Source organism: Canis lupus, chromosome 22, assembly GCF_048164855.1.
Source record: "Canis lupus baileyi chromosome 22, mCanLup2.hap1, whole genome shotgun sequence".
NCBI lineage: Eukaryota > Metazoa > Chordata > Mammalia > Carnivora > Canidae > Canis > Canis lupus.
Window position 1 is genome coordinate 7595549 of NC_132859.1, and position 24016 is coordinate 7619564.

The following is a 24016-nucleotide window of genomic DNA, read 5'->3' on the forward strand; positions in this document are numbered from 1 at the left end:
GCCAAATCCTCTCTGGCCTTGCCCACTGATCAGCCCCTACCCTGATGACAGGTGAGACCCAACCTGGGTGCCTCCCCTGAGCTGGGCTCACTTAGGACAGGCTGGATTTCGCACTCCATTTCTTTCCCTTGCAAAGCCTGGGTGTAATCCTGTGACCATTCATTGTTTAGAAATTAAAGGTCTCCTTGGGAGTCGTTTGTGTCCTTGCCAACACCCCGCCAGGCTTGCTACCACTATTCCTCTGCCAGCCCAAGGCTTTATACTGAGGCTTAGGGAAGTGAGAGAGAACTTCAGTGCACACATCCCATACTTAACCTCTTTGGTTCTTAAATTACCGACCTCCTGAAAAATCCACCAAAGTCCCAGGGAAACACCATGGAGTCCTGGCTGACTAGGAGAGTTTCTGCATTTTGGTAGTTTTCCAAAGTATATTGTATGAACTATTCTTCGTTGGAGTCTATCATAGGTCTGGATAATGAATAAGTTTCAAAAATGTAACTAGCAGAAATTCCAGTTGGATTTCCAGGGCTCATAGAATTGTGTTCTCTCTCTCTCTCTCCTCCTCACCCCCCAACTGCCACAGCGTGTATGAAAAACCGACCTGCCAAACTTGCCTTCCTGTAGAATTACCTCAGAAATGGAGCTGAGATTCCAGGGGTCCTGGCCTTGAGGAGAATCTAATCCAAGAAGACAAGCGGAACCGAGGAGCCTAGGAAGACTTAACGTTGGCAGGAAAAAAATTCACAGCTAATTTGGGGGATAAACAGAAAAGTGGTTCTGCAAAATGTGAATACATTTTTTCCAAGCTCTCCAAGCAGAGGAAGGGGCCAGGGGGTGTATTTAAGGAGGGTAACTGCCCTTCCTACCTTAGCTTTCCTCTCTGAGGCTTAGCATTCAACAGCAATGGAAACATCCACAACGAAGATGGATATTCCCTGTCCTCGGACTCCTGTAGCTTAATTCCCACACATATCAGGTCTCCAACCATCATGGCAGGGCTTCTCACCAATTTTTTAAAATTCATTTTTTAAAAAAAATTTATTTATTTTTGAGGGGGACAGGGGAGGGGCAGAGGGAGAGAAAAGTCACAAGCAGACTCTATGCTGAGCATGGAGCCTGACTCAGGGCTTGATCCCCCAAATCTGAGATTAGGACCCAAGTTGAAACCAGGCATCTGGTCCCTTAACCGACTGCACCACCCAGATGCCCTTTAAGATCCATTCTGATTGTTCATGAACCTTTTTTACTTCTTCTATCAGCTTTGTGTCCTGAAATTTCACTTTGCCTGGCACGCCCTCCCTCTACCATAGCTAAAGGAGAACTAAAATGGGCTCTCTCTCCAGAGTGGGAAAGGACCCAGCTATGTGGGGTAGTATCTGTTCCTTCCTGTGCCATTAATGTTTAAACCCTTGTGTTTTTTTTAAAGATGTATTTATCTATTTGAGAGAGACAGAGAGAGCGAGAGCGAGAGAGAGAGAGAGAGAGAGAGAGAGAGAACACACACATGCAAGCAGGGGGGAGAGGGAGAGGGAGAGGGAGAATCTCAAGCAGACTCCCCATTGAGTGCTGAGCCCTGAGCCTACATGGGAACTCGATCCACAACCCTGAGATCATGACCCTGAGCTGCAATCAAGAGTCACACACTCAACTGACTGAGCCACCCAGGCACCCCCTAAACCCTTGCTTTTTAAAGGAAACATAATCCTGACATTTCTATCTCATTCACATTAGATTTAAGGAAGTATCTTTTTTAAGTGCAATGGGAACTGTGTGATGCCTGCCTTCTTGAGCATCTAGAAGGCTTCTTCTAGAAGACAAGTGTCTTCTTGGCAGCTTTTTTCATGAGCCCCTGCATGTCTTCTACTTCCCAAGTAGGAAGCAATATTTTCTCAGCCTATATTGGCTGCATGCGCGCGCGCGCACACACACACACACACACACACACACAATTTAGTGAACATCAAGGAAGTTTAGTCCTGAATTTCCGTTAATGCTTTCTCTCACACGCCTATTTGGGAGCACTGAAATTTGAGAATTTAAGAGTCTTAGTGTGCGCAAACAATTCATTTGTGTAACATCAATGAGCTCATACTCCAGCAAGTCAAGTCACCAGGAAGCCACACATTTGAATTCCGTAGGTCACTGTGAGCCCCTTGTAGCAATCTGAGGATATGGGCTCTAGGGCCAGACTCCCTGCATTTGAATCCTACCTTAAACTCTTAAGTTGTAAATATTAAATGAGCTAAAGGTCTTTACCACAGTGCCTGGCTGTCACCGTTGAGTCCTCCTTAGCTGTCACCTCTAGGCTTTTGCATGCTTTTGGCACTCCTTTTGCCTTTCAATGTCCCTTGTGGAAAATACTCCTTTGTTAAATTCATGTGGGATGATTCAAGTTGGAAAACAAATCTCTCTCTCCTCATGAACAGATAGGCTTCTTTTAAGGAAGTAAATGGAAATGAACCACTGATTTTTAATTCTTTGCTCTGGCTGCCAGGAAGTTGGGGCTTATGTTCAATTGTGGTAACCATCCTGAGTTTAAGAATAATAGCTAAATAATAACTCTTGTTGAAAAAGACTAAAGCTAATGCTTAAGAGCATTTGTGAGTGGTCTTGTCTGATTATGTGCACTAGCTCCGGAAGGAGGGCTATTACTACTACTAAGTATACCTGAAATTAATAGGCAGGGTTTTTGGAACCACTTGCTTTATGCCTGTCCTGACCATGACCTATGGTATACTCTCCTGATGTAAACTAGATGAAAATATATTCTAATAGTGCTGATTTAGGCAGCTGTTAAAATTACACAGTAATTGTCCGTTCACACTGTGTTGAGTTACCGTGATGAATTTACTGCTATTGCAGAAGGAAAGAAACCAGCATTGATGAAACTAGGCCTTGATGAAGACTCATTAAGTCAAATAAACACAAGCAAAATACTCTGATGGACCATTTTCCTCTTTTGCCTATACTTCAGTGCTGTATAAAATATACAGCCAAGGTTTTCTGGGAAAGTTTCTGAGTCTCCACTTCCTCAGGAGCTTGCATATGAATATAAAGCAGATGAATGGCCAGGATCCTTGGCTGTACCCCAATAGTTACCAGGTACTCCAGACACCCCCAGCCAGAGGGCAGTCAAGAAGGGCTCACATTGGGATTATATATCCTGGATATTTCTGATGGGATGTATTTATAATTAATCATCTGAACAAGAATATCTTGGAGAGTGAAAGGGGGCACAATTAATAGCTTTTCCTGGGACCATAGGTATAAACATATTCTAGATAAGTCAGGATGTATGATCACCATGCCTCACTGGATAACATCAATGAAAACTGAGTAATTATGGCTCCTAGGGCACTGGGAAGGCTTTTGAGTTAAAATATTTCTGCATTGGGACACTTGGGTGGGTCAGTGATTGAGTGTCTGCCTTCGGCTCAGGTCATGACCCTGGGGTCCTGGGATCGAGTTCCACATCAGGCTCCCTGCTCAGTGGGCCATTTGCTTCTCCTTCTCCTTCTGCCATTCTTCCTGCTCATTCTCTCTCTCTCTCAAATAAATAAATAAAATCTTTAAAAAAAATGAAATGAGTTATCAAGCCATGAAGAGACATGGGAAACCCCAAATGCATATTATTAAGTGAAAGAAATCCATCTAAAAAGGCTATATATTGTTTATTTCCAACTACATGATGTGCTGGGAAAGGGAACATTTTAGAGACCATAGAAGGATCAGTTGTTGGCAAGAGTTAGGGAGGAGAGAAAGATGAATACATAGAGCACAGAAGATTTGTAGGGCAGTGAAACTATTTCATATAATACTACAATGGCGGGTACAGAAGCGTGTCATTACACATTTGTCAAAACCTATAGAATGTACGCCACTGAGAGTGAACCCTAATGTAAATTATGGACTTTAGGTGATAATGATGGGTCAGTGTGTGTTCATCAATTGTAACAAACGTAACATCTAGATGTCGAAGGTGGGGAGGCTGTGCGTATATGGTGGCAGGTGTGGGGTGTATAGGAAATCTCTGTACTTTCTGCTCAATATTGCTATGACCCGAAAACTGTTCTAAAAAAAGAGAAGTCTATAAAAAAGAAGATAAATGAGGAGAAATACATACTGCCCATTGAATGATTTTACCAAATGATAAGCAGCAGTGACAGAGAAAGGAGATGCCAAGGTCAAAAATGACCAGCCTTAGCATTTTGCCTCTGCTGCCTCTACTAGTAGATGGGTCAGGAGATGTGGGAGGTGGATGCTTTGAGAGAAGTTAGGAAACTCATTCATTCGTTTTATACTGTCTGCCATACATTGTGGCCTCACCCAATTAAGAGGTTAGAAAACAGAACAAAACCAAAAACAGATGATAGGAACAATTGGGTGAGGATTATTAGCACCGTTATTTGGGTTTGTGGGAGGACTAGATCTCCTCTCTTGTCTGTAGGGTCTGGAGGTTGGCTCAGGGAGCTCCCCTTCCTGAGTATCCTCTGCAAAAGTACTTCTCCTGCCTTGATGACATATGCATTGGAGGAGTTTCTGGAAGAGATATTTAATAGCCTGTAATGATTTCTGAAGGAAATGAGACAGTGTTGCCAAAAACATCAGAGAACTAATAGTGTGGCAGCCTAAGCAGAAGGGTAAGGAATTGAGAAACAAAGAAGGAACTGAAATATCCTACTGGCTAAGGAAATCTAAGTCTGGGGCTTTGTCTGTGAGTTCCCAGGTAGCGGTGTTATTTCTCAAATGACTGTGATGAATTACTAATATACCGTAGAAACCATGTCGTCCTGACCATATGGGTCAAAGCTTCCTTTTAAAAACCCTGGCCCCAGATTCCCAGACACCTAGTATCTTAATGAAGATGAGCAGGAACTTTAACTTGTACACAGGGATGAATAATTTTCACATCATTTTCCGTGTGGCATCTTGCAGATGTACTTATTTTCTTTTTTTAAAAGTCACATGGAAGTTAAGCAGTCTCAAATATTTCTTGAAACATGTAAGCCACTGCTTCGGAATGGAAGTGCTCCTTTATGTATTATTTATTTGGAAAAGAATCTGCTTGTCCTAACTAAATTGCAAACTGGCACATAATACACATTTATTGGGGGTTAGAGGTATGTCTTTTATAACCTTATATCCCCAAAGAACCTAGCACAGAGCTCTGTACATTGTCAGCACTTAACAAATATTTGCTCAATCAATGCACAAAGGAATTAATACCAAACCCCAGTGGAGCTGGAAGGGACCCCAAGTGATCAGTGTACTTCCCCATCTGGAATGAGGTAAACAGACACGTGCACATGAAGGGTTCTTCCTTCCTGGATTTGCTTTTAATATGGGAACAACAGGGCCAGTCCCTCATTCTTGAGGATCCATGGGGGATTGGCAGTCACAAGCCAAGTTCCCAATTTACAGAGTGCTCCAAAACAGTTTGACATGGAGAAACTCTGTAAGGACAAAAGAGTTTCACTCATCAAAGGCTTTCAGCAGTCCCATCAGGCATTCAGAACAGCCCTTATTAAGTAACCATACAGACGAGGCAACATAGGAGGTTCAAACAAAAATAAAATACGAGGAGATCAAAATCATGCCTTCTGAGAATTTGTACTCCCAACTGACATGCAGATCTATTAGACACACAGCCATTCCTTTTCCCATAAAGTTAACGAATGTAAGGCTAAACCAAAAGATTTTCTCAGTTTCATGGTTGGCCAAAGGGGGATTTTCTATAAGGTGAAGGGGACAAAATGAAAATACTCTACACACAGGTATCGTTAAAGAACTTACAGTGTGAGCCAGCAGTTCGTTTTGTTTCTTGACTTGTATAACCTGTGACTGATGACTGGTTAGTGACTAAGCAAGCCCAGAACACATGTAAGGAAATGATGATTATTTCTTATCAACAGAGATAAACGGGTCACTCTGATAGTAGTAATTAAGTGTGCTGTGTATTGGCACAACTCTAACTGAAAGTAGTATTTCTATGAAGGGATGTTGGGATTACTTGTAGTACATTCACTACCTGTAAGCAAGACTTTGGCCTTCTTCACCGCACGAGTGTTTCCGGGTCACACCATACACAATGCACCAGGTACTAGAGATAAAGAGATCAAGGACAGAGCAACCACCCTGTGGAAGAGGGTTTTGTACACAACATAAACCTCAGGGAACACAACCTAAGGGAAGCTGAGGAATTCAATTCTACAATGGGTTTTTTTCCCCTCTGAAAAGATAACACGTATATTGCTTCGTCTAACTGATTTCCTGCCTCCTGCCCCCACCCTCACTTCACCACAAACGGGGTCAAATAGACCCATGATTCAGAGATGATGATGTCATGGTCTCCAACACGATGGTATTTTTTTTAAAAGAACCTTATGTGATGTAAGCCACAAGGCTCAAGTTTGCTCTAAGTCTGTATATTGGAAACTACAATTTTGTATGTCTTTCTCCTGATAAATTTTCATTATTTAATTACATGTAGCAGTACCTAATAGCTACACATTATTGATTACACCTCCTAATTGAGCCTTGTAAAAACTTACATGAATTTTTTTAATATAGCATATTGTGACTGAATTGAGATATTATGTACTGAGAGAGAGAACACTGATTTGTTCGGCAAGCACTGTCAGATTATGCCTTATTTACTTTCAGTATCACTTTTTTGTTCTTTCTCTTCTAGTTCAGGCCTTTTTTTTTTAATATTTTATTTATTTTTTCATGAGAGACACACACACACAGAGAGAGAGGCAGACACAGGCAGAGGGAGAAACAGGCTCCAAATGCAGGAAGACTGACGTGGGACTCGATCCCGGGTCTCCAGGATCACACCCTGGGCTGAAGGCGGTGCTAAACCACTGAGCCACCCGGGCTGCCCCTAGTTCAGTCTTAAAACAACTGTTTTCTATCTTAGAAGTAACAGATATGGCAGAAAACTTACAAAACAAATACAAACAGGTATATAAGTCACCAGAAATCCTGCCACGCTGAGACAGGCTCCGTTATGTTTGGCAAGGTCTTACATTGTGGGGTTTTTTCCATGTATATTTAGTGTATGCTGTTTGACAAAAATTGAATGCATTATACTTATAGCTTTGCACTTATTTTTCTCATGTAACAGCATATTGGGGGCTGTCTTCTCATGTCAACAAAGATTCTATTTCATGACTGCCCAGCATCAAAGTGTGTAATTCTTAAACTGCTACATGCTGCCTTGCCGTGATCCAGTGGAAATAGAGCCCCTCAAGCCAAGGTTTTATGTAGACCAAGAAGCCATTCTTTGCATTCTCAGTAGAGGGTCCTCCCCTTCGGAATGTGGGGCTCGTGATGCTGAGCGTGTCCTTGACCTTCTGGGCAGGATGGAGAGCTCTTCTATTTTCTCAGGCCTCTGCCTGATAAGGGTGATCAAACAGCAAGATTCAAGATTTATTACTTGGGAATCTAGTTTATTTGCAGTTGTTTAGAGCTTTCATTTGTGCTCTGATCCCTTTATCTAGTTGCTGCCTTATTCTAGAAACTCACTAACTGAAAGCAATACCAATCAACAAAACCCAAAAGGCTTTAGTTTGCACCCTATTTCCAATTCTCAATCAGTTGCTTTTCTTATTTATTGTTTCTCTTCTTGTGCTATTGCTACTATAGTGATCAATATTTCATATTAGCCCAGTGCTTTATTTCTGTCAAATGCATCTAAAACATGCTCGTTAATTGTTTGTTTGTTTTTTTAAGATTTTATTTATTTATTCATGAGAGACAGAGAGAGAGAGGCAGAGACAGAGGCAGAGGGAGAAGCAGGCTCCATCTAGGGAGCCCCATGTAACACCCAATCCCGGATCCAGACAACCGCTGAGCCACTCAGGCATCCCCAGAGTATAGGTTTTAGAAGTCCTAGAAAAACCTAGGTAACTGAAAATGATCCATTATTTTCAAACCATGACAGAAAACAGTAATAATGGCAATAGCTATTATTGTATTCATACCAAGCCTGTTCTACTTAAGCACTTCTCAGATTTCATTTCGTTAACTTCCCAAAACCACTCTAAAAGACCAGTGCTATGGGGGAGCCTGGCTGGTTTAGTCAGTGGAGTATTTGACTTAGTCTTGGGTTGTGAGTTCAAGCCCCACGTTAAGTGTAGATATTACTTAAAAATAAAATCTTAAAAAAAAAAGACAGTGCAATTATAAGCCCCATTACACAGATGAGGAAAATACAAGTGAGAGTTTCTTAGAAGCCTAATTTTTGACCATTTTTGCTACCGTTCTCCTCTAAGAAACTCAGGATGAATCTTAATGGTGATTGTCCCTTTCTAAAAGCTAACAGCGATACTATTAATAGTAATATGAGTCATCATTCACAGGAGCATCTACCATGAGGAAGGTACTTTGTTATTGCTGATCTTCATGTGATAGATTGTATCTGTAGCCACAATAACATCTCCCTTCCTTCCACATGCTCTTCTGCATTGTGACCTTGCCATTACCCCATCAAGAGAACTTGATTTCTCCACCCCCTTCAATCTCTATGGATCCTATGACCGCTTTGATCAAAAGAATATGGCAGAAATGACACTGGTTTCAGGACCCAGGCCTTAAGAGCCTAGTTCCTTCTCAGAATCCTTATAGTTGGAAATCAGTCACTATTTAAAATGTGTGACTGCCTTGGGGCCACCATGCTGTGACAAGCCCAAGGTATCTGTAGAGGCCCCAGAGAAGGGGTCAACAAACTATAGTCCATTGGCCAAATCTAGCCCACCTCCTTTTTTGTACGGCCTTAGAGCTAAGAATGGTTTTTACATTTTTTAATGGTCAGGGGAAAAAAAAATCAAAAGAATATTTTTTGATATGTAAAAGTATACATGAAGTTTAAATTTCAATGTCATAAAGTTTTATTGAAACACAGCCATGTTCATTTATTTACCTTGTCATCTATAGCTGGTTTCATGCTAAAAGAACAGAGTGGAATAGTTGTGACAGAGATCGTGTGACCCTCAAAGCCTAAGATGTTTACTCTCTGGCTTTTTATAGGAAAAGTCTGCCTACTTTCCACCCTAGAGGATGAGAAGGAAAGGCCAGGAAGGACTAAGGCACTGATACATTTGAGTGCATGTTTACCTCTGAGCCGTGCACTCAGACCTCCAGCCCCAGCCAACTCAGCTGATGCCACATGGAAGAGACAAATTACCCAGCTGAGCCCTCCCCCAATTCCTGAACTACAATACTGAAATTGAAATAAATGGCTCTTTTAAGGCAGTAAGTCTTAAAGGGTTTATTCCTTAGCAGTTGATAACTGAAACATCTCACAATCTATCCCTACTAAAATAGACATTATCCAAATATTTAGATGAGGAAACAGGCTCAGAAAGAGTAAATAGCTCATTCAAGGTCATACAGTTGATAAATAGGGAACTGGGATTTCAAGTCCGGTCATTTTGCTTCCTATGTTTTATTTATGACACTAACCCTCAAATATTCAACATTTTTTCTCCTCATTCCCCATGTCAATCTTCTTTCATTCAAGAAATGTTTTTTGAGAATTGTCACCACATGTAAGCACTGCCCTAAGCTTTATGGGGAAACAGATGAATTCAGGTAGAATCTGAAATTTTTACTTAATGTTTTACTCGGCTGAGAAGACCAAGAGTTATAATAATATGATAATACGTGAAATATTTCAAATTCAAATTCAGCACACTTATTCTGAAGCTCATGATCAATAGAATCCCATTCTAGGTAATCAAGCTTTCGGAAACACTCTGTATTTTATTTTAATGTCACAGTTTTAAGACTTTTTTTATTTTTAAAGATTATATTTATTTATTCATGAGAGACACAGAGAGAAAGAGAGAGAGAGAGAGAGAGGCAGAGACACAGACAGAGGGAGAAGCAGGCTCCCTGTGAGGGGCCTGACATGGGACTCGATCCCGCGTCTCCAGGATCATGCCTTGGACCAAAGGCAGGCGCTAAACTGCTGAACCACCCAGGGATCCCCCAAGACTTTTTTTTAAAGAACAAGTCAGCAGTCAGCCCTAGATGACTTAAAAGCTCATTTCACTTACCCACAAGATTAGTTACTGTTAACTGGTTGTTTCTTCTTCTTTTTTTTTTAACTTCAGATTAACCATCTTCTTCCACATTCAAAACATATGTAACCACACCTGAATAAAAGTTACCTAGTTGGAAACCATTAGGATTGTAAAGCAATGAAAGCAGGAAGCAGAAGCCTAGTGAAAATGCTTTTGAGGGACCCGGGTAAGGAATGTGAAGGGAAGTACTATAGGACATTCTAAGTTGCCAGTCTTTCTCTGAGGTCTTTAGTAGAAATACATCACTGATTGAAGTAAAGATACGCTAAAGGGCTAGGAGATATGCTAAGACTGAGGCCACCATGTGGGTAAAAGCCATTTCCTTGTTTATCAAGGACCTCTTTACTCCCCTACTTAAGTATGGCGTCCTCAAGGTAGAAATATGACACAGTCAGTGGTGCGTGAAACTGGCTTGTATCAGTTTAAAAATCAATTGTTAAATTTTCAGAAACTTGTGAGCCAGTTGGTTAATCTTTGGTAGCTTGAAATCCCTCATAGGAGGAAGATTTGTACCGTGGAATTTGGCAAATGCTACAAATGAGGGCTTCCCTGCCCCCTGCCCTGAAACTAAGTTTACCAGCACAGCCCTAAGACAGGGTCAATATGAAGGGTTAGCTGGTAGTGAGCAACCCTCTTCATATGGAGTTTATGACAAAATATTGGCAGGCAATCGTTGAAATTTTGCTTTAAATAATTTTTAGTGATGTGAGGAGAAAAAGCTTTAATCAAACTTTATCTCTAGTATAGTCTTAAGAGTTTTAAAGCATATGGCAATGTATTGAAAAAATTAGAAAATAGATCAAATATGTTCACAGTGGTTATATTTGGGTTGTGGATTTACAGGTGATTTTTGTCTTGTTCATTATAACTGTACAAGTATTCTACTGGAAATGGAGGTTAACTTTTTAATTTAATATGAAAATTAAGGCTCAGCGGTTGAGCATCTGCCTTCGGCTCAGAGTGTGATCCTAGAGTCCCAGGATCGAGTCCCACATTGGGCTCCCTGTGTGGGGTCTGCTTCTCCTTCTGCCTGTGTCTTTGCCTCTCTCTGTCTTTCATGAATAAATAAATAAAATCTTAAAAAAATAATAATATGAAAATTAAGAAACTATGTGCCTATGTATTAGTGCTTTTTTATTTTGTGTACTGAGGCAACTGAGGAAAGAGGTACAGGAAGAGAGAATGGAAGAGGAGGGCTTTCCCTTCCTTCCTTGTTCAGTCCTGTGAGAATGGGGGTGAAGAGTAACCATCACAATGTGATGGGGCCAGTGTTCTGTTAGGAGTGGAGGTGGCAATAGGCAGAGAGGCAAAGGACAAATGAATAGCAAAAAGGCAGCAACTGTCTCAGAAGGAACACTAGAATAAGAATAAGAATGAACCAGAAGTTCTTTTTCCATATGCTAAGTCCCATGGTGATTCAACTTCTTGGTCATCAATTTCTTCATCTCTAAAGTAAGTAGGTTACATTACAAAATGATCCACATATTTCTGGATATTCTGTGTGAGCCAGCTTTCAAGGTAGATGTGCGGCAGCAGGCAACTCAACTGACAAAGGAGAAGTAGTGCCAAGTAGACTCTGGAGGAGGAATGTTTGCTGGAGGGGAAGAAAGTGAATTTTGGCAAAGTGGCTGTTGGAAGGCGTCATTTAGTGGTGGTGCTAGAAGAAAACTTTGTCCCTAACTAAAAACTCAAAGGTATTATCAAAGCGGGATGTTGGGAACAGAAATAAGATTCCAATTTTATTTTATACATGGAAAACCTTTGCTTTCCCAGGTACACTTCTAACTTCTACAAAGCATTTCTGAATATGGTCTTCGTGACAAGATCCTTGATTGTGTGTTATAAGAAAGTCTGGGGTCCTCTAATATAGACTCTCAGTTTCTTGGAACACAATAGTTTCCATCTTGTAGCACTTTAGACACATCTCTTAAAAGTCTAGATCTTTTTATAAAATAGAAAAATCTTAAAAATACAATAGGATTTTCGCTGGTTGTTAGCTCTGATACTAGTTCAGTTAAATGGAAATAGAAACCAATAATTCAATATATTGCTTTATATGTGGGTTCTTTTAAAAAAAAATACTTTATTTATTTATTCATGAGAGACACAGAGAGAGAGAGGCAGAGACACAGGCAGAGGGAGAAGCAGGCTCCATGCAGGGAGCCCCATGTGGGACTCGATCCCAGGACTCCAGGGTCACGCCCTGGGCTGAAGGCAGGCACTTAACCACTGAGCCACCCAGGGATCCCTATATGTGGGTTCTAATTATCTATGCAAAGTTACTGCTTATTTCTACATATTGTTTTAGGTCTTTTCTAGCTATTCTCAATCATCTTTGAAGAAAAAAGTCCCCCGATGTGATCAGATAGATGGTTCCAGCCAAGATATTTAGTAAGTTTTTATCTTTTCATATAACTTGATTCAAGACATGGCATGTGCATGCCTTCTCTTCAAGGAGCATTGTGGTTTTTAAAAATCTTTATTAGTGGGCAGCCCTAGTGGCACAGCAGTTTAGTGCCGCCTGCAGCCCGGGGTGTGATCCTGGGTACCTGAGATCGAGTCCCACATTGGGCTCTGTGCATGGGGCCTGCTTCTCCCTCTGCCTCTGTCTCTGCCTCTCTCTCACTCTCTGTGTCTATCATGAATAAATAAAATAAAATCTTAAAAAAAAATATTAGTGAGCAACTCTCATATACATATATGAAGTGGAAGCTAGTTGGTGCTTTCTCTCTGTTTTAACTGTATTTTCGAAACACTCTAAGAAAAACATCAGTGTTGCTTGCCACGGAGTCCTCCTCCAAACAGGCCTGGATTAGTCTTCCCCAAGGCCATGGCCTTCTGTGCTATATGGGGCTGGGTGTCGAGGACGTGGACACATCTGTAACCAAACCAGTGAGCCACAGTGGGAGCCGAGATCCATTTCTCTGGAATGAGAGCCTCTCATTCCTTTGTTCTTGATATTTCCTGGCAACGTGTCCACAAGCACATGTTATTAACAGATGGTGGAAGGCATAATTGGGATTTTTATCATAACATATCCTCTATGCTTCCATCATGCACCAAAGAAGCAGAGATGTATGGGCTAGTTCACTCTATCACAGCAGGATTAAAAACATCTACTTCAAACCTCCAAAGGCTCTTATGACAGGCTCGACCGCTCAGTTAGATGTGGTTTTCCATCAGAAGTACAGAGCTCACTTCAGCAGACTCGTTCGTATCAGATTCCTTTTAAGATCAGCAGTTACTATGAGAAAGATCGGTTCCTCCAGAGCTGAGTTGACCCGGTAAGTTGAGGCATACATCTGTGCTGCAGAGCTGGAACCTGTGAGATTGGCAGAGAGCCCTGAACTTTGTATGGACAACTGCGCCTCAAAACCCGCACAGATGAAAAGATCTCCTTTGCTTAAACCCATAGTTATGTGCTGAGCAAGTTTAAGGAAAAAAAAAAAAAAAAAAAGCAGGAGGAAGTATGGAAAAGAACTTATCCAAAGACGCTGTGAGGATTAATTTCAATTTTTTGTTGTTGATGTTCAAATCTAGCATGTGCCTTCTCGATTCAAAAATCAAGATTGTTGAGGACTGCTCTCTCTCTATATACAGCGTGTGTTTCCTTAGAGAAAGTTAATTCCTTCATGATTTATGGGTTTCTAAAGAAGTACTGTCCATAATGTTCGTAAAGTCTCTTGTGCATTTATGTGGCTTGCATCATCCAAAGAATTTGAGAGGTTTTGTTCAAAGTATCTGCTGGTTGGGAATATTCCACATTTCATCCAAGATGATTAAAATTGCAAGACTGTCCTCTGGCAGATGCCTGAGCATTGCAATCAGTGAAGTTTATATTTGGAGGTCAGAAGCATAGCAAAAGAAGTACCTCAAAAGGCTTGAAATCTAAGATGGCAGTGGTTATTCTGGAACTGTTTCTGGAATCAGGCAGCTTGGTTCAAATCGGATTCTTTGTCCTATCAGCTAAGTGACATTGATCAAAACACTTGACTTCTTAAATCTTGATTTCCTTATTTACAAGTGCGCATGAAAATATTACCTATCTCTCAGGGTTATTGTAAAGATGAAATGAAATAATATATGAAAAGTACCTAGCATAGTCCCTGGTGCATAAACTGTGTTCAACAAACATTAGCTATTATTCTTCATACAGTGATAAACAGGGCCGGGTACATAATTTTCAGACACAAAGGCAAAGTGAAAACGTGGGGTCACTTATTCAAAGGAAAAGAAAAAAATGCTATTAGAGTATTAAATTATGTAGCTTTCTCTTTTATCCCATGCCCTCTCTCTCAACTTGTCATGTTCTTGTTTTGTTTAACTAATAGACTTTTTTAGAGCAGTTTTAGGGTTATGGAAAAATCAAGCAGAAATACAGAGTTTCTATATATCCCTTGTCCCAGCCCCGAGGTTTCCTTTATATTAACATCTTGCATTAGTGTGGTACATATATTTTAATTAAGAAACCAATATTGAGGGCAGCCCCGGTGGCTCAGCGGTTTAGCGCCGCCTTCAGTCCAGGGCGTGATCCTGGAGACCGGGGATCGAGTCCCACATTGGGCTCCCTGCATGGAGCCTGCTTCTCCCTCTGCCTGTGTCTCTGCTTCTCTCTCTGTGTGTCTCTCAGGAATAAATAAATAAAATCTTAAAAAAAGAAAGATACCAATATTGATACATAATTCTAAGACTATAATTCACATTAGAGTTCACTCTAATTATTTGTCCACTCATTTGGATAATCATCTAGGAGTGCAATAGCTGGATCATTCTGGAAGGCTGTGTTTGCCTTTGTAAGAAACTGTAAAATTGTCTTCAGAAGTGGCTGAACTATTTTGCACTTTCGCCAGCAATGAAAGAGAGTTCCTGTTGCTCTTACATACTTGCCAGCATTTCATGTTGCTAGTGTTCTGGATTTTAGCCATACCAGCTTAGGTATGCGGTGGTATCTCACTGTTTTAATTTATGATTTACTAATGATATATGATGTTGAGCATTTTTTCACGTGCTCATTTGCCATTTGTATGTCTTTGGTGAGGTGTCTGTTCTGATCTTGTGCCCACTTCTTAATTAGCTTGTTTTCTTATTGTTGAGTTTTAAGAGTTCTTTATATATTTTGGACACAACTCCTTTCTCAGAAATGTCTTTTGCAGATACTCCCTCCTAGTCTGTGGCTTATCTTTTCATTCTCTTAATGGTGTCTTTTACAGAGCAGAAGTTTCTAATTTTAATAAAATCTAACATCAATCTTTTTTCTTTTAAGGATCATGCTTTTGGTGTTGTATCTTAAAAACTCAGCCAAACCCGAGGTCACCTAGTATGAAATAATAAAAGATATATGCATTGGCCTCTGTCCCCATTCCTGACACAGAGCTCCTAAAACCCACGTAATTGTCTTAAGTTATAAGAGAGAATACTAGGAGCAACTTTTGTTCTAATATTTGATTTTTGATTAGAACTCCTAATTCCCTGGAAATTTCCTGGGTAATAGGAGCATCTTGTGTTCTAATGAGGCAACTCTTGGTTGGCTCCTGCACAGCTTCAGGATGGAGGCTGGTCACCAGAAAGACCAAGCCATGATTAGAAGTTTAGAACTTTCAGCCCCATTCCCCATCCTCCAGGAAGCAGAGAGGGGCCAGAGATTGAGTTAATGATTGATCATACTACATAAGGAAGCCTCCATAATAATCCCCAAAGTATGGAGTTCAGAGAGCTTCTGGGTTGGTGAACACATCCATGTGCTTGGGAGGGTAGTGCATCCCAACTCCATGAGAACAGAAGCTCCTGCATTTGAGACCCTTTAATATACCTTGCCCTACACTTCTCTTCCATCTGGGCATACCTCTGTATCTTTTATTATATCCTTTTATAGTATATCAGTAAATGTAAGTAGAAATTTCCCTGAGTTCTGTGAGTCATTCTAGCAAATTATTGAACCCAAGATGGGGATTGTAGGAATTTCAATTCATAGCTGGTCAGTCAGAAACACAGGTGACAACCTGGGACTTTTGTTTAGCCTCTGAAGTTGAGGGGGAATGCAGTTCGGTCTCCAGGTAAATAGTGTCAAAACTGAGTTACTATGTGGGACACCTGCTGCTGTCAGAAAATTGCTTGAGGCGTGGAAAACCCACATATTTTGTGTGAGAAGTGAAGTTCATTGCAGGAGGAGTGTGAGAATAAAGGAGAAACTAGGGGAGATTTTTCCATACACCTAGATTTTCTACTGCATTAACTTCTAGAAGTTCTATAGTTGTGTATTTTACATTTAGGTCTATGATTCATTTTGAGTTAATTTTTGTGAAAAGTTGGTCAAGATCTAGATTCTTTTGGTGGGGGTGGGGGGTGTATAGGTGTCCAGTTGTTCTAGTACTATTTATTGAAAAGACTATCTTTTTTCCAGTGAATTACCTTAGCTTTGTCAAGGATTGGTTAACTATATTTGTGTGGGTCTATTTCTGCACTTCTTACTCTGTTCCATTTTTCTATTTGTCTATTCTTTCACCGATATCTTACAGTCTTGATAACATAGATTTATAGCAACTCTTGAAGTTGTATAGTGCCAGTCCTTTGTTCTTCAATGTTCTTCTGCAGTGTTATGTTGGCCATTCTAGGTCTTTGCCCTTCTCATAATTATGTTGACTGCTCTAGGTCTTTTGCCTCTCTCTATAAACTTAAGAATCTTTTTGTCAATAAAAAAAAAAAATCAGTTTGTCAATCACCACAACTTGCTAGGACTTTTGCTGGGAGTGCATTGAAGCTACAGATCAAGTTAGGAAGAATTAACATTTTAACAGTGAGCTTTCTCATCCATGAACATGGAATAATCTCTATTTATTTAGATCTACTTAGATTTCTTTCATGAGAGTGTTATAGTTTCCCTCCTATAGATCTTATACATATTTTATTAGCTTTATACAAGTATACCATGTCATAACATTTATTTGCTATCTAATGCTGTTCTAAAAAAATAAAATTTCATCCTAAATTTTATCATTCATTTTATATCATGTAAAGCCAGTTTTAAATGCAACTAGGAGAACAGTTAAGTCATATGTAGAATTACCAAAATTATACAGTTTGTATTTCATAGCTTGCGCATGCATATGTATTTTTGTTCTTGCCAGAACAGTGGAAAAGTTGTACAAAATTAGTTCCACTGCTTTAATTGAACTTCTTGATACTCACACATTCTACCAACACTTTTTTGCCTTCAGCTTACTCTTAAACAAGGAATGGCTGCAAAGAGAAAGACTCCTGGGTTGCCCGACCTTTACCTCTCCTTCTCTGTCATCATTTTCAGCATAAGCAGTTGGCGAACATAGAGAAATGATATGAGTAACAAAGAATATGTTCGTATTCCTTGATCATTCATTCATGTATCTTAGAGAACCATTGTCTTCTTTCTGAGTTTGAAGCAAGTTCTAGTTTGAATAGAAAGCTTGGCCTCTCAGAGCTGTCAGCACTCCTGCTTACTCAGTAGTAGACATAACATACTTGCTTTGTACTTACATGGGTCTTGATGTACTCTCGGGCATTGTGGGTTCACTGGGCTTCTGTGTCAGTGGGCATCTTGAAGGCAATGGAAATGGGGTGGCAAGGAACAGCAGCAGTGAACATGCATATTCCATGTATCTCTTCTGTTTATGTGCACCCATTGGACTTCATGTACAAAATGCAAGTTCAAAAATGAAATTATTAAGAATTTCAATGTGGAGCGGCATAGCATTAAACCAAGCACAGGGCTTTCTGAAAGTGGGGCCCAGAGCATACACAGGGTATATATGTCCATGAGGCCAGCCCTGCTGATAGCTAAGAAGCACTGGAGATATAAGGCAGAGCAGCTGATCAAAAACTAGGCTCCAAAAATATAAAGTGACTGGCCATGGTCACATAGGCATGTAGTAGGATGGGAACTCCTCTTTTCATTTAAGGAGCATTGTTGAAATTCATTATGTGATACTATTTCAAACTTCTTATTCACTGGATTTCAGGTCCCCTGGCTTACAAATTTTATTGAGCTTGACTTGATACTTCTGCAAACATATAGATTTATATACTGGGAGTCCACGCTGAAACTCAAAGCAGCTATGACTGTCATAGACAGAGCAATACCTAAATCAAGACTAGTTGTAACAATAGGTTTTTAGTATTAGGCATTGATCTATTAGAAAATAGAAGAAGAAACCTATTTCTTCATGGAAGAGAAGAATGTCTGGTTTGTGTATGTTCTTGGCAGCAGTTTTAGCCATCTGACCCAAGCTCAGATTCAGAGAGAATATGAGATTCAAAAGAGACCTCAGAGATAAACTTACCCAGAGGCTTTTAAACTGTGCTCTGTGGAAACAAGGATCCTATAGAAGTGCTTTAGGAGATCCACAAGCATTTGACTGAATTTATTTGTAGTTCTTTCAAAAACTAAGTTAGAAAATCATGATACTCAAATGTAGATCAAAGGTTGAAGCAATAGAGATCACAGACTGATCTCTTCAATTTCTCATGAAGAAATATTATATATTTCAATTTATAAATAAATTAGGTATGCCCCTCCTACCTGCTCTTTGTATTGGAAGCCATGTGAGACTTTATTTTATTGAAGGAGAGTCCCTTGAATAAAAGTAAAGTGTGAAAAACATTGGCCATCCTCCTCCATCTAAACCTCTTAGAACAGTGGCTGAATTCACAATAGGTACTCAACAAATATTAGCTATTATTATTTCCTACAGATGGAGAGATGGAGTCCCATGTTGACCAAGTGGCTTATATAACACATCCAGATACTTAGCAGTAAAGCCAGAATACCAGCCTGTGTGCTAATTCCTTTTCATGCCATCCAATTGCCTCCAGGTCCAATCCCATCCCCAACATAGCAGCTAAAATTTTAAGTCTGGCAGGCATAAACTGTCTCTACTGTTTTTTGACTCTACCCTCTTCTTGGTCTTGGGCCACACTTGAGAAATAGAGGAAGAGAAGAAGAGGAAGAGGAGGAAAAGGAATAAGAATGAGATGAGGAGGAAGGAGGAAAAGGAGAAGAAAGGAGGAGAGGGGAAGTGAGAGGACTTTTTAAAAATAAGTTTGCTTATCTCAAGGAGGTCAAAGGATGACTTAAAAAGAGTCCCAGTTTCAATCAAAACCTGAGCAAATTATTTTATAAATATCAGCAAACTAATTCTATAATCTATATGGTGGGACAAGAGACCCAGAGCAGCCAACATAATATTGAAGGAGAAGAATATAGAAGACTGATACTACCCAACTTCAAGACTTACTGTAAAGCAACAGTAATCAAGACAGTGTGATGCTTGCAAGAGAATTAACAAAGAGGCCAGGAGAACAGAATAGAGAGCCTTGAAATAGGCCCACATAAATACAGTCAGCTGATCTTTGACAAGGGAGCAAAAGCAATACAATGGAACAAAGATAGTCTCTTCAACAAATGGTGCTGGAAAAACTAGACATCCACATGCAAAAAAAAAAAAAAAAAAAGAGCAAGAATGTAAACACAAACCTTACACCCTTCACAAAAATTCAAATGGTCCAAATGGAAAATGGAAAACTATAAGTCGGCATAGCAGAAAACCTAGATGACTTTGAGTTTGACAATGGGTTTTTAGGTACAGCACCAAAGACACAGTCTATGAAAGAAATAACTAATAAGCTGGGCTTCATTAAAATTAAAAAAACCCTGCTCTGTGAAAGACATTATTAATAGAATGGAAAGACAAGCCATAGAATACCAGAAAAAATTTTGCAAAAGGCACATCCAATAAAGAATTGCTATCCCAAATATACAAAGAACTCTCAAAACTCAACAATAAGAAAAGAAAAAACCTGGTTTAAAATGGGCCAAAGGCCTTAACAGACACCTCACCAAAGAGTATATGCAGATGGCAAAGAAGCATACGAAAAGATGCCACACACCATACAATCCAGCAAACACGCTCCTTGGCATTTACCCAAAAGAGTTGAAAATTTACATCTATACGAAAACCTACACAAAGATGTTTATAACAGATTTATTCACAATCACCCAAACTTGGAAGCAATCAAGGTGTCCTCCAGCAGCAAGTGAATGGATAAATTAATTGAAGTACTTTCAAAGAATGGAATATTATTCAGCACTAAAAAGAAATGAGCTATGAAGCCATGAAAAGACATGGAGAAATATTAAATGCATATTGCTAAGGGAAAGAAGCCAGCCTGAAAGGGCTACATACCATATCATTCCAACTATATGACATTCTAGAAAAGGTAAAACCGTAGCGACAATATAAAGATTATTGGTTGCTGAAAGGGGTGGTGGGGGTAGGATAGGAAGATTAACAGGCAAAGTACAGAGGATTTTCAGGGCTGTGAAAATACTCTGCATGATATGACAAGGACAGATATATATCATACATTTATCTAAATTCATAGAATGTATAACACCAAGAGGGAAGCCTAATGCAAAACACAGACTTTGAGTCATTATGATGTGTCAGTGTAGTTCATCCTTGGTAAAAAAATGTACCATTCTGGTGAGTCATATGGTACATTTTGATAATGTATAGTAGGGGATATATGCATGCGTGGGAGCACGGAGTATATGGGAAATCTACCTCCTTCTTAACCCTCCTGTAAACCTAAAAGTGCTCTTTAGAAGGATTTTTTTTAAATATTCAAACAAACAAACAAAGAAACTCCAGGCAGGATAGGAGAGACAGAAGGTTGTGATGGAATTCTGTCTGCTCTCAGAAACTTAGCAACGAATCCCTGAACACTTACTGTATGAAGGATACTGTAGTAGGTTTTATAGGCTTTCAAAAAAAGTTGTCTTCAGAGCTTAAAATCTGGTTTCAGAGATAAGACAAAAATATATGAAAAGTTAGGTAAAAAGGAAAGATATGAGTAACTTTCAAAACTAGGAGTTCGGCAAATGGCATTAAATGAAAATCATTTACAGAAGAATTAAAACACTATCTCCTCAAGCCCTATAACATCTCAAGCTTAGTAATGCTCCACCCAAAACATTAAAACATACTCTCTGTCCCCCACCAAATTCCTGACACGAGGAGGCAGCCAAAATAGAGTAACGGGCAAAAGCATGCACTTTGGAGCAAAGCTGCCCTGGGTTAAATCCTGACCCTCTAACCTGCTGTCTGGGTGAGCCTGAGCAAGTTACCCAACTTCTCTGTGCCTTGATAACCTCAGCTGTTGACGGTAATCATATCCCCATCCAAGAGCTGTGAGGACTCCGTGAAAGGCACTTTGGATAGCACCTGGCGCACAGTAAGGCTTCAGTACATTTTAGTAATTACCACATTGTCCACTCTTATTTCCGTCATGAGAATTTGGAATCAAAGAAATACTTAGAGTGCTCTGGTGTTCCTTCCATGAGGTCACCTGTGCTGTGATTTTTCTCTCTAATACAGTTCCTGCTCTGCAGTTACTGACTGCGTAAGCTGTGATAAGGAAAAATATCTCCTGTATGGGTAAAGACACTTCCAAGAAATCAACCAGGTGGGGCGCCTGCGTGGCTCAACCGGTTAAAGCATCTGCCTTGGGCTCAGGTCATGATCCCAGTGTCCTGGGATAGAGCCCTGCATCTGGCTCCCTCTTCAGTGGGGAGCCTGCTTCTCCCTCTCCCTCTGCCCCTACTCCCTCGTTCGTTGCTCACTCTCTCTCTCTCAAAATAAATAAATAAAATCTTTTTTTTTAAAGGAAGAAATCAACTAGGGACTGACTGAATCTGGCCTTTGAAGACAATGACCTGTGATTTTAAGAGAGAGGGGAAGGGTAGAGATACTGTTACAGTTTTAAGGTGCTATGGAAAAACCAATGGCAGTTATTGAGAACACCAGGCTCTGGGAATGCGGCTTGAAGGAAATCAGTCCTGGCTTGCAGACCCTGAGAGAAAGGTTACATTTTTTTGTCATCACTCAAGGGCCTTGGCTGACAGAGCAGCTGCCATCTTGAGCATAGCTGACCTCTGTGCCAGAGAGAACAGAGTGCTCTGAAGACTCTCAAAACAGCAATTAAATGCTCTGATTTATTTCATTTTCTTCAACTTGTTTGTCAGAAATATTCACATGGCCTGAGCCAACTAAAAAGGGCTGGGAAAATGCAATCTGACCATGTGTCAGATTGTGGAGAGTTAGAAATACCTGGTGAAGAATTCTCTCGGTAAAAGCTGGTGAAAATATAAATATTTTATATTATAAATATAAATATAGACTTGGCGTAGATTAGAGAAAACAAAACAAAACAGAAACACCTTCTTGATTTTCCAGCAAGTAGAGTTCCTTGGTTGATCTTCTTAATATATTCTTAATGTAGGATCCATAGTCAGTGGAAATTTTCTGGCGTCGGTTGAAGCTAGTGAGTGCAGCTGACAGGGAATGAGTTTGAACTAGGCTAGAAGTGACCAGGTAATTGATTCACAATTTGCTGCTTATCTTATTAATCGTCAGGCCAAAGGACTTCTTTATCTATGAGGGATGATTCTTTACCTCATCCCCAGCACCCCGGCAGGAAGCCCATGGAATCTTGCTGGTTTATGGCAACCGTATATTCTGAATTCTCCGTGACAATACTGATTTTAAACGTTCCATGCATTTTCCTCCTAATGACATTTGTATTTGTCAGACCACAGTTCCTAAATTTTGGTCAGAAATGTGGGATGCCTGGGTGGCTCAGCGGTTGAGCGTCTGCCTTCGGCTCAGGACGTGATCCTGGAGTCCTGGGATTGAGTCCCACATCCAGCTCCCTGCATAGGGCCTGCTTCTCCTTCTGTCTATGTCTCTGCCTCTCTCTGTGTGTCTCTCATGAATAAATAAATAAAATCTTAAAAAAAAAAAAATGTGGTCTCCCTTTCAGAGGTCCAGAGAACCAGTTGTTTAGAGCCTGGAAGGCAGGGAAGAGCCCACAGCGTCCATGAAGGAATGAATGAACTTCTGATATCACCTTCCAACTCTACACACTGTGGCACCACACACAAATTTGAAATATCCAGAAATCCCACTTTTGATAGCTTAGAGTCATTTATACAGCCTGTTGGGAGGGTGTTCTCCAAGCACTCTTTTTACCTTCCTTCAAGAGATACTTAACTAGTGGTCCCCTTCATGCAACGGACTCCATCTTCTATACACTGATTAAGTCTTGTCTGAAATCACACTGTATCACACAGTATCACACTGAGGTTGTTCTTGATGTAATTGTCTTTCTAGACTGAACGCCTTCAAAGTAGGGCAGAGATAAACACATGAATAAATGTGTTAACAAACTAAAGGCCCAAATCCCTTTTAAAAGGTTTAAAAGTATGATTAAAATGTCATTTAAAAATCTACATGGCAAAGAAGAACAACTCAAGAAATGCTCGAATTAATGAATTTGTGTTTTACATATGCTTTTTTGAAGACTTATTTTCTACCTGCATGTTAAAGTGATTGTTGCAAAGAACACAGACTGATGAAATGAATAACCCAGCAAGCAAAGAGGTCTTTAGGGTGGGTTTTGCCCCTCCTCTGCTACACTTGGTTGCTTGCCTGCCCATAGTTTTTAGTAGGAGTGGTGAGTGATTTGCCCAAATTCAGCCGTCTCTAACCTGCTCCCTCTTGTGGTCGGTGTGAGATTTTTTTTTTTTTTTTTTTTTTTTTAGGTGGCTGGTTTGGGTTTCCTTCCCTTTGTGGCTTTCAGTCCTTGAGCACCATGTTCTGACTTAGAGATACAATCATTCACAGATAAAAACAAAATTCAAAACCCAATACTTTGATATCAGACAGATATTTTAATAGTAGACTTAGTCTAATGCGAACACAGGAAGAGCTAAGGAGCCAGTCCCTTTACTTCTGATCTTTTCCTTTCCTGACCAGCAACTTTGCCTTTTGCAAGAACCAGCAAAGGGTCAATCCAGAAAGATGATTTCTTGCTCTCTGGGTTTTGGGCTTCAC

The 24016-nt window shown here is 40.1% G+C and overlaps 2 long non-coding RNA genes across 4 annotated transcripts in view; one reads left to right on the plus strand and one right to left on the minus strand.

Annotated features, from left to right (window-relative positions):
• LOC140613842 (uncharacterized) overlaps positions 1-1483 on the plus strand; it is a 62176-nt gene extending 60693 nt beyond the window's left edge. Inside the window, exon 5 of one of the 2 annotated variants that reach the window (XR_012014730.1) lies at positions 584-1483. This is a non-coding gene — a long non-coding RNA (uncharacterized lncRNA). The remainder of the gene's footprint in view (positions 1-583) is intronic. The other variant, XR_012014731.1, reaches the window with a different exon arrangement.
• LOC140613843 (uncharacterized) overlaps positions 1-22607 on the minus strand; it is a 60773-nt gene extending 38166 nt beyond the window's left edge. Inside the window, exons 1-3 of one of the 2 annotated variants that reach the window (XR_012014732.1) lie at positions 22342-22607; positions 20853-20917; positions 17601-17750 (exon numbers count right to left, since the gene is read on the minus strand). This is a non-coding gene — a long non-coding RNA (uncharacterized lncRNA). Of the gene's footprint in view, positions 1-17600; positions 17751-20852; positions 20918-21219; positions 21383-22341 lie in introns of those variants that run through there. The other variant, XR_012014733.1, reaches the window with a different exon arrangement.
• Between the last annotated feature and the right edge of the window lie 1409 nt (positions 22608-24016).